Genomic DNA, 10,334 nt, shown 5'->3' with positions numbered 1-10,334 from the left:
GTCTTGAATTTGATAACCTTTAACCACTAAAATTTCAGTTTGATGCATATTAGAGATACTTAAATTGAGATTTTAATATCCTTTTCACAGTTATTACAGGGAATGGAGAAAGGAATTGGTGGGATGATCAGTGGTTAACGGAATCCAGGATTCTTACTAAGTCTTTTGGAATTCAAAATAAAGGGAGACTTTTAAAAAAACGGGACATGATTACCTAGATTTATATGAGTAAAGTTAGACTATATTAATTGATCTCATAACACCTTTATTTTGTACGATTTGGAAAATTTTGACTAAACACATGGAGTATTTGTATTAAAGTTTGTGAAATAGAATTTTTTTGAAATGATAATTACTCATATTAAAATATTTGGTATACTTATTTTCAATTTATGATTGGAGAAACTGATATATGGATTATACTTGGTACAGACAACAAATGTGACAGATTCAACTGGACTGAGGTAGAAATATCATGAGAGACAATTAATTGGATTTGAAAAAATACTCACTGATATTTAAGTAGAATATAAGATAACTAAAACTCAAGATTTCTTTAATATAGAGAAAAAATATTTGAGTATTTTATATCATATATTTTATTCACATGAAAGCCATGTTTATAGAAGAAAGCTCTAAAGACCTATCTATTGAAGAATCCATTGAAGTATTTTTTATCTTAAAGATAAGCCTTAATGGATTAAACAGTAATTAAGAAGAGAATACATTCCTCCAATTAGAAAGACTATGAGGCTAGGAGGTATTTCTTGAAGGATTTTTTTTTTGTTTCGAACGATTGGTATTCTCGACGAGTATCAAGATTGATTCTTGGGATAAAGAGAGTACCCAACATAAACTTTGGGATAATATAAAACCTAAATAAACTCATTTGCCCTGCTTGTATGCTAAACCCTCCTCCAGATATTATCATATATTTACCTATTATAGATATGGAAAATTTTCAACTTATATTTATACTTTTTAAATAACTGATTAAAGTACTCTTAGGTTTGATACTGAATTTAGAAGACATAAAATAACGGATGTGAATTTATACAAGGAAATTTATTCTCACCATAGTGTGAGAGTTGTATAATTTGGTAATGCTATTGACGATTAAAGATGTAGAAATTAGTTACTCAAATAAAATACTTTATTATCAACATAATTAGTATATTATTCATGATATAAAAACATGAAACTAAATAGGAGAGTTGAAGTGTGAACCTTTTGCATATTGAACAGCCCCTTTGCTGATCTCATGCATAAAGTAGACTAACTAATACACTCACTCTTCGTTTTTGCCAACCACTAAAAATATGGAATTATTTATCACTACCAGAAATGTTGAGACAAGGCTTGTGAAGTCAAAGTTGATACACATTTGTTATAGGCAAGTGTACTACAAAAATACTAGGCTTTTTGCTCATTGGGTGGCTCCATTTCATTTTCATTTCTATTCCTATCTATGATTTATTCACCTTAATCTCTACGGATGCTTCTTCTTCTTGTCGTGTATAATTTTGACTCACTAAAGTTAGATAATTGGTATTTATGATTACATGGTTTTATACAATTGAACTCATCTTGATAATATAGTAAACTATTTATAATTTCAATAATATTATCGTTGGAGGAAAAAAATACTATTTATATGAAACTCAACAAATAATTTCTAACATGTAACGGTATTATCATTATTCTCATCACATCGATAGATTTAGTTATTAAATTACTGGTTGGTTTATTAATTTTTACTATCATATTGTTTAAATTTCCCATAGTTGTTTTATTAACTTTTAAAACAGACATAAAAATAACTATTATAACCTTTATAAAATAGTTTTGGCAAGCCAAAGATAATTTCAAAAAATTGAGAGAAGCTAGTTTTTAACATACGTTTTAACAAAAAACATTGAGTTTCTACATATTTATGAATTGGATTAATTTTGTTGGGAGCAATAACTGTGTCATTGAATCCAAACATGAGTAGCTTGGAACACGATTAGAACTTAATTATTCTTTTAGGCCCTCTCTTTTTGTTAAATTAATCTCAATATCCTTATAAAATAGAATCATACGATGTACACAGCAATAAACAGTTACACCGAATATTAGAAACAGATGTTGAAATAGTCACAAATGTTGAAGCATATAGATTATGTTTTTTAGGGTACACTAAAACTTGGATTCAGGTTGATTATAGACCAGAAATAAGAATAATAAATGGATTGATATTAGCTATTTAGTTTTATTAAATATGATGATAAAAAATTTCAAGTATATATTAGTTCTACTAGTTATCACACTAAACAAGACTCATTTGTACTAAGATCTCATCAAGTCAAAATATTAACCATCACCACCTTTATGAAATTCTAGTCTTCATTTATTGATGATCCCTAAAATTATTTTCAATAATTACATTTGTTTATTTGAATTATTATATTATTAAATTATTGTCTAGTCTTGATACTGTGATATTTTGTGTTAGCCATGACACATAAGCAATGCATTATTCATTTGCTACGATAAATAAATTAGTATTATCATAAATGATACTTCTGATAATACATTATTAGAAAAAAATTATTATTATCATGTGCTAATCAATCTTGATTATTAAATTTATGTTTCCTAACAAAAAATTGGTATGCCAGAAAAAATGTTTCCCTGAATCAGATAAATTTAAAATTAAAATGAATAAAATTTCTGAATTTCAAATTTTAAATTGGCTATAAAATTTTTCAAGATAGAATGAAATATAAAAAATAGTGTTACTCTGTTTTCATATTTTTTTAATCCACAATTTTCATTTGCTGTTGTCCCAAAGAATTGAAAGTAATTGTGATAAGGAACATTTTTGTTATCCATTGAGAAACTATGGCTGTTAAGTTAAAGAGTGTTCAAATTAAATAAAATTTAGCTTGTTTACCAATGGCTCTATTAACATTGCACCTTCAATTTTAAAAATATACTTCAGTCTGGAATTTTATTACTTCAACAAGTTATACATCTCTATTAATAAAGATTCCATAATTTAAATATTATGATGCTTCTTTAAATGTGACGTCATATGAGTGCCGAGGGAGTATATTTACCATGTTATACAATACTTTGTTATCATTGTGATATATACGTTCAGGCATCATATATTTATGAGTCAAAAAGCATAGAGTATGTTTAGCGATTAACTAGCAGACATTGATTTTCACTTTGTTAATGATCACATTTCTTGAAAGAAATTTCACTTCATGTTTATTTCCACCAATGATCAACCTGAGGACATCCTCACCAAGAGCTTGACCAAACAACCATTTATTGAACTTAGATCCAAGCTCAATGTGGTCCCCTCATGACCTAGCTGGGTTCTGTTAAATTTGACAAAGACATCACTGACAAAGGGTCCAAATAACCTGAGCCATGTAAGGGATAATTACAAGCCAGCTACAAGCAGTCATCTTGGATCATCACTGTTGCTATGCAAAAGGTCATAAAAATACTTTATCTTCTATAAATATTTTATCTCCAACAGCGATAATGGCGACTATGATGGTCAACATAGTGGCCAGAGGGTTAGGCGGATGGGTGCGTATTTGGAAGAACGTGGTGGTGATTAGGGGTCAAGCGCATGACCAACATAGTACCTAAAGGATAATGTGATTGTGGAATGTAGTTGATAGGTGTTGTGCTTTCTACAGCCTAGAAAGGACTGGCAAGGTTCAAGAAACGGCCAGGCTATGGGCGACATGCTCTCTTTTAGCAAACCAATTATGGGATAAACACGTGGTGGCAGTGGTAATCCATTGTCAACTCCAAGGGTGAAAGATGAATTGGACTTCTATTCAAATTTTACATTGTCTATGTAAGGGTCTTGCATTTTATAGCCTTTCTTCTTGATGGAAATATATGTGGCTGGCAAGCCAATCACACATTCCACATCTCGTTCCATGTTCATTAATAGAACATATTGGTTATAGTGCATGTGTGATGCTTGTAATGAAGTCCATGAATACGAGATCAGACTTAGTGAATTATGATGAGATCATAATACAGAGATCACTAGTCTTTAAGCATGTCTTCTGAACATTATTATTCGAAGGATATGCAAGAAGAACATCAATGTCTTTGGATAGAATAGCACTATATCTAGCCTCACTCATATGATGAGTATGGATGGTTCGTAGCCATTAGTGTGGAGACACCAAGGATAGATAGTGGGTGCTCTTTAGTGGGAAGAGTTCACTGAATTGATCCATATGAATTCCTGAATGGTATTATATCAAACTTTTATTGAGGTTGATTCACATCACAATTGTGTAAGTGGTCCCTAGATTTGAGACACCAAAGACGTCTTGTGGACAAACGGTTGTACTTTGACTATGGTTAACGAGTCTCTAATCATGAGATTCTAAACGGTCTTAGTTTGGGTACATCAAGAAGTTCAGGAAGACGATTGAGTGGTCAAGATGGGATCGTCTACCCTTGGCATAAGAGGTGACAGCTCAAGGAAGATGATGCAATGAAGTCCTTGGCCAAGGCACTGAAATATCATAGAAGAGTTCTCCGATGATTTATGAATGCATCAGTACTAACTCGGATGACCGATTAGGGTTTGACCGTTGACCATACTCTAAGTCATCCAAGGAGCATCAAGTGGACGCGGGATTGTAAGTACACGGTAACCAATGATGAACGGGTTCCATGAGTGAGTCGATACACACTCCTTTGTATCTTCTAGAACACGAGGTGTAGCTTGACACCCCACGTGTTTGAGACTCGACCTATCAATTGGGTTAAATCAATCCGACATTAACTAATCTATATTATGATATAGTTTATTAATTTGGAAGGCCAATAAATGTTAATGGGCCATTGGAGTCGTTAACTAGACTGATACATGGGCCTAAAGGGTCACACACAAATGGTCTTTTGGATGTCGGAAGATATACATAAGCTTTGGGGTTTTAGGAAAAATATCCGCTTAGTATAAATAAGGGAAGGCCCTGAATGAAATTCAATGATGCCAGGATTTTGAGGGGCCTTTCTCCTTCTTCTCTCTTCTCCCCTCATCCCCCCTTCACTCCCGATGTGATCAGGATGGCATAACGCCGGCGACGAAGGTTGAATGGGATTCGTCAATGAGGAGGATATCTAGCTTGCGGAGGACCGCGTGGATACATCTTGAGGCTTCACAGTTGAGCAGCTCGACTTGTCTCGCTCAAAAATCTAAGAAATCACGGATGCGATCCCTGCAAAGGTACTTAGTTTTATGATTTATCGATGCCGTACAATTTTGCAAAAGTCTTCCGCTGCGTGTCGTTTTGATTTCTTTATTAAGATCTACGCCTCTAGAACCCAACACTTATAACACTTTTTTGAATTAAATATTTCAAAATTGAAGTTAAAGTATTTGTGTCATTTTGTTCCACTTTCATTTATTACCCTAGCAGTTTGTGTTACATTATGTGTGCCATGACATTGGCTGGTCTGTTACTCCACCCATTCCTCATCAGATAGATATACCTTGTCAATTGAAGCTTAAAAATTTTCTCAGATAGGTTTGTTCTTCTAACTAATTGTCACGGGGTAGAATCCTGAGCTAGGAACAACGCTTGGGTTGAATGCATGTCGGCCTCAATGCTTGGGCGGGAACATTAAGCAGCCTTTGCTTGTGCACTAGATGTCGCTAAGCAGGATTGCTATGCAGCCTTTGCTTGTGCAACAGTTTTAGATTGCTTTGGAGGTTAAGGAGAGACAGTAGGGCTTGCCCCATAAATGAATCAGGTCATTGTATTATTATGAACAATATTACATTGTAGTCGTACGCATTCCATGGGGGAAGACCAAGGATGATACCAAAGTATTGAGATAAGGCACACACCCTAGGTAATGGTACTCCTATGCCTTGAGGCCCACAGTTATGCGTGCTTGCCAGCATTGTTGCTACACGTGTGCTCTCGGGGCTGGTCGTTGTGCGCCCATGGGCCATGGCCCTCGGCACACTCACCAGTCCGTCCCAGCCTTGACGCTCGATGCGCCACCAACACCCGCCTTGAGAGCATCACACTCGGTCCATTGGAGCCGCCATGCTTGGCACCCAATGCCTTGGCGCTGCGCAGCATAGCACTACTCGCACTGGCACAACACACCCCATAGCCATCTCAACGCTCAGTGTGCCAACTCCTTAGTCTCTTGGTAGAAAGTCTCTCGCCCCCTGTCCCGCACATGCAGTGCACACGGCGTACGCACACAGTCCACTCGTGTGTGTGACGCTCACGCCCACGCACTTAAGTGACTCTCGCGTGCAGCACTCATGCCTTTGCCGCCCAGCATGGGCATCCTGCCGCCACGCACGCACACCCTCGACAGCCTGCGCATGTAACACATGCGTAGCCTGCCCTGATCCGCCGTGGTTGTGCCCCGACAAGCATGAGCACCTAGCAGGCATTGGCGTTGAAGATCAGGGTTGGGTGTCACCACCCATGATGCCTGTGGTGTTCACCCACAAGGACTCAATCCCTTATTTTGAGTCCAAGTATACAGAAATGTCCTCCTAGTTGGCACACAGGCCCCTGTGCAGGAATGCTGCCTACTTTGGGGCCTTACACTAACGCATAGTTTGAGTTTATTTGAAACCTAGGAACCATCCAATATTGCACACAAACAATAAACAAAACAAATCATTTTTTCATGATGTAGGATTAGACACACCTTGGCCTGGGTTGAGTGATCAAGGTAGGTAAGCCGATCAACCATACCCCAAGTGACGCATAAGACAAAACCTACCATTATTACATTTTAGATTTTGGTCCTCGTCCACTTGACCTGACACCTAACCCTTGTGGTCAGGTTCATGGGTAGATTTAACAGCCAGTCCACATTAAGAAGGCATCTGTGCATTAAGTAATAATTTCCAACGATTCATGTTAGACGCCAATATACGTTTCATTTTAATAAAGAGGCACTAAGTGTCTCAGGCTCAGAGTTTGTACGCCTGAAAGAAAGTCAGCTACACGCGTTTAGAGGAATACAACTGAAACCAAAAAAATCCCATACGACCTGGTTAATGTCACTGCAAACGCGTGGACTATTTCCGTCAACAAGGAACTTGAACTATTCTTAAACCACACGCACGATTCGCAAGAACCAAGAGGACGAGACCCATCGGAAGAAATGTTCCAACATCTCTGTGCCTGTCGTCTCCGAATTCCGTCCACTGCAGCGATTATCGCATGCCTGCTTCTAATCAATGCTGTTTTCGCCCATGCTATAGGTATTTAGTCAGGATATATTAATAAGCGCCAATCTATGCGTCTCTGAAAAATTGATATTTATCGACACTCAACCTTAATTATTCTTCTCAGGAAACGTAGATTCGAGTCTCGACGTGGTAGAAGGGCGTTTCAAGAGGTTTGCCTATCCGGGCAGGAGAGTCATACGAATACCCCGACCTCGAGTTCCACCGCCACCAAAACGCCCTAACCCTATTCACTTCTTCCGTCCTTCGCCGCCACCTGTTTTTTAGATGCTTATCTGCTTTCCCACCATGTTAACTTAGTTTGAGGTTAGTTGGTAGCTCAATGGCAAATATTAGCTTCCAAACTGAAAGTCAGATGTATTGTTGTAAGCAGTTACGTTTGATGAAAGACATTTGTTGAAAAATATGTCCGACGTAATGGAAGTCAGATTATAAGGTGCCTTCTGCTTTTGAAGGTCATCCAGGGATGACTGCAAGCGCTTTCAAAATTTTCCAGGGATAAAATCCTCCGACGTTAGTCATAGGCGCTCGGAGCCCTAATTTGGCTTTATAAGCTATTTGATGGTTTTGTCTTGGATAATTGCCTGATATCCATTTCATGCGACGAATATGGTGGCATAGTTCTCAACGTACTTCTTTTCTAAAGAACCAGATAAAGAATTTTTCCATATAATATTTGTTTCGATAATATTCGGATTGTACTAGTATCTTTTTACACCAAACCAACAATTCAGGTGCGTGTAGTAACGTATAGTAAAAAAACTCGCGTACATGTATCCATCCACATTCTTGGTAATTTTCCCTCAAAGGAAGACTGAGGAACAAACAAAAATATGATCCCAAGACGGAGCAGAATATTCTCAGGTTACCCAACTATTCAAGCCTTCTTCCGATGGACGTTTCATAAGGGATTTTCGATGCTTTTTCAGGAATCTCCCGCGACTTGCACATTTTCGTAACATCAAACGATTCCACGGTGAATTCCACGGGGTTACACCCCTCGATCACCGTCTTTGCAGTGGTTGAAGCATTCCGCTCATCGTTTTTTCCGATGCCTTCTGGAGACGACGGATGTGTTATGGCTTTTTTTAGCCGTTTTGGGATGCAAATTGGGACTCTTTAAAGCCACTTCGGGCCATTTTCTGGCGGAGCAGGAACACTTTTAAGCCGAATTTGGCTTAATTTGAATCTGGTTGGGGTCAGTTTTCTAAAGACGTTCTGAGACAAGTTAAATGGTTTGGCCTATTTTATCGAGCCGTAATTAATATTATCGAGTTATCAAATTTCGATTATGTGTTTGATTGGCATACTACCTTTTGATCTTGGATGTATATTCAATTAATTTATTTGATTTTTCTCATTCGACAGATCTATATGCATATTTGGAGTCTATTTAGTTGGTATGGTTACCATGATGACTGCATAGAAAACTCTTATCTCACTATAATATTCGTCCTCATATTTAGTATATTTGATATATAAAATAATGTATGGTGTAGATTCCAAATTAAGAAATGCCAAGTGACTTTAATTTTCAACCGATATGATTTTGAAAATCAACTACGTGACACCGAATCAGGATGGTTACATCAAACAGCTTAAAATTAGCTTTACATCTATACATCTTTGGCATTCGATTTTCATGTTAAAAATCGTGGCTGATGTGTAGTTACCTAGATTAGAATATCAAGCATGGTCATTCAATATAAGGTACTCAGTACCATACGGTTTATTGATTTGTGTTTTGTGCATAACTAAAGAGGTCCATAATAAATTCAACATCAGGTTATTGTTTTATTCCAGCAGTGGAGTTACAATTTATCCATAGTTATGCATCAGCCTTGTTTTTTCTATTTAATCGTTATCCAGGAAATAGGCATTTAAGTCTGATGTTGAATGGTTTCAACTTTGTGAAAGCGCATAAATCAATACTTTTCCACCAGCTTTTGAATCAGGATTGATGCTTTCAAGTGACTCAATGCCCCTTCCCCTCACTTTTAAGAGTAATGCAGTAGAAAATCCTACTAAGAGACTATCCATATTATGCATATTATAATATGTACCAACAGACATTAGGGAAAACTAGATATAACACTTCTTCTCATGGTTCAAAAACAGTTCGTTAAAAATGAGAAAACTAGAGCTCGAACTTTAATAGAACGGTGCATATTTGCTCAATATAAAAGAAAGGGAAACATTCATCAACACAAATTTTGGATGCATGACATTTTACGGCAAAGGATACTATTTGGCATAATCATGAATGAAATATTTTTTGATCATCACATCAAATAAATTCCACCAGTATCTAATGATGGCTGCAAACTCTCCTATAACACAACTATTGTGACAAAGTCATTTGACTATAACATCATATGAACCCAAGGAGCATAATTTTATGTTTCTAGGATGGTGATTGGTGAATGAAGGAATTATATGTGTTTAAATCTCAAAGAACCAGCAGTTCAAGTATTCAAAGACAACAAATTCTGCAGTTAATATATTCAAGACTAATCAATTGATTGAGATTTAAAGTGCCATCTCTGAAAGAAAATTTGTCGTATGAAGGACTGCATTAAGAGGAAAATAAGGTAAGTCAAGCCCCAGTCAGGATAAAAGACTAAGTCATGATAGCAAATATAATCTACCGTTTACTCCTCTCTCGATTCATTCTTTTTGATGTCGAACGTCGGCGGTATCGTCGTCCAGATGGCTATCGAGATGATGATCTGATACGAAGATGATGCCAGACGTTGACGATGTCGTTGTCCGGATGGGTATCGAGATGATGCTCTGATACCAAGAGGATGTCGTACGTCATCGATGGCATCGTCCGACGGATAATTTCCCTAACGGGATGTAACTACATGATGCACAAAGTCGTAGGTTGAGTGTACGTGCATGTCAGACTCATAGAAATTTGCCGAATTCCAAGCTCCGGGGCGGCCGACCGATGACGGTGTTGGTGACCTCCTGACCCTCGTCGGATTGATGATGGGTTCGGCCCTTACCTAGGAAATTGCTCGATTCGTAATTTCTACGACCGAGGACTTTCCGACCAAGGCCTTTCCAT

The 10,334-nt window shown here is 37.1% G+C and overlaps 1 long non-coding RNA gene across 1 annotated transcript; it reads left to right on the top strand.

Annotated features, from left to right (window-relative positions):
• Nucleotides 1-7,116: 7,116 nt before the first annotated feature.
• Nucleotides 7,117-8,623, top strand: LOC144703169 (uncharacterized). The gene is made up of 3 exons (XR_013581488.1): nt 7,117-7,276; nt 7,368-8,125; nt 8,191-8,623. It is a non-coding gene; the product is annotated as an uncharacterized LOC144703169 (long non-coding RNA).
• The last annotated feature ends 1,711 nt before the right edge of the window (nt 8,624-10,334 follow it).

The sequence above is a fragment of the Wolffia australiana genome, chromosome 5 (genome assembly GCF_029677425.1).
Source record: "Wolffia australiana isolate 7733 chromosome 5, ASM2967742v1".
Lineage (NCBI taxonomy): Eukaryota > Viridiplantae > Streptophyta > Magnoliopsida > Alismatales > Araceae > Wolffia > Wolffia australiana.
The sequence above is the reverse complement of the archived record's forward strand: the minus strand, read 5'-3'. Positions and strand labels throughout refer to the sequence as shown.